The sequence below is a fragment of the Magnolia sinica genome, chromosome 8 (assembly GCF_029962835.1).
Source record: "Magnolia sinica isolate HGM2019 chromosome 8, MsV1, whole genome shotgun sequence".
Taxonomy (NCBI): domain Eukaryota; kingdom Viridiplantae; phylum Streptophyta; class Magnoliopsida; order Magnoliales; family Magnoliaceae; genus Magnolia; species Magnolia sinica.
Window position 1 is genome coordinate 84,434,855 of NC_080580.1, and position 1,042 is coordinate 84,435,896.

General features: G+C 39.6%; 1 non-coding gene across 1 annotated transcript; it reads left to right on the plus strand.

Moving 5' to 3' along the window:
- The first annotated feature begins 570 nt into the window (after positions 1-570).
- LOC131254579 (small nucleolar RNA R71) lies at positions 571-677 on the plus strand. The gene has a single exon (XR_009175698.1). It is a non-coding gene; the product is annotated as a small nucleolar RNA R71 (small nucleolar RNA).
- The last annotated feature ends 365 nt before the right edge of the window (positions 678-1,042 follow it).

The following is a 1,042-nucleotide window of genomic DNA, read 5'->3' on the forward strand; positions in this document are numbered from 1 at the left end:
ACCGAATCCTCTTGAGGTTTCTCTTGAATTGGAATTTGATTTAGGAAACCTTGAGGTGTAGCGGTTTGTCCATTCCTCCAATTGAAGTTTGGATGATTTCTCCAACCAGGATTGTATGTGTTAGAGGTTGGCCCATTGAAAGGTCTTTGGTAATTTCTTACGGCATTAAATTGCTCATTCAGTACCTCTTGAAAGGTAGATATAGTTGGGCAATTTTTAGTAGTGTGAATATTGCAAGTACAAATACCGCAAACAGTTTCCTTAGCCTTATCCTTATTTAATTCCATGGCCTCGAGTTTCTTAGTATGATTAACCACTTTAGTATTGATATGATCATCCTCTTTCAGGAGATACATTCCTCCCCTCTCCTTGGAACGAGTCGGCCTAGACATAGTACTTGGCCTAGGGGAGATGTCTCATGATTGTGTGGTCTCAGCAAGCTTATCAAAGTAGTCTCACACCTCATCGACACCTTTATTCATGAACTCCTCATTACACATCGTCTCGACTAATTGGCGCATGAGAGATGTCAGTCCATCATAGAAAAAGTTCATGATGCACCACATTTCAAAACCATATTGTGGGCATGAATTGACAAGATCCTTGAACCACTCCCAACATTGGAAGAATGTTTCATCTTCCCTTTGGGTGAAGTTCATAATCGACTTTCTAAGGGTGTTCGTCTTATGGTATGAGAAATTTTTCTTGATGAACTCCCTTGTCATATCATTACATCTGCCAATAGATTGAGAATGTAGTGAATGTAACCACGTATTAGCTTTCTCTTTCAAAGAAAAGGGTAATGAGTTTCAACTTGATCGTGTCATCAGACACGTTAGGAAAGTATAAAATAGTTATAATCTCATCAAACTCTTTTAGATGTAAATATGGATTTTTTAACTCAAGCCCATGAAATTTAAGGAGTTGGATCACCCCTAGCTTGATATCCATGTGTCTTGCATTCTCAGGAAAAAGCATGCATGAGGGCATACTCACCCCCGCCGGTTGTAAATAATCTCGTAAAGTACGAGGCGGGGGTGCT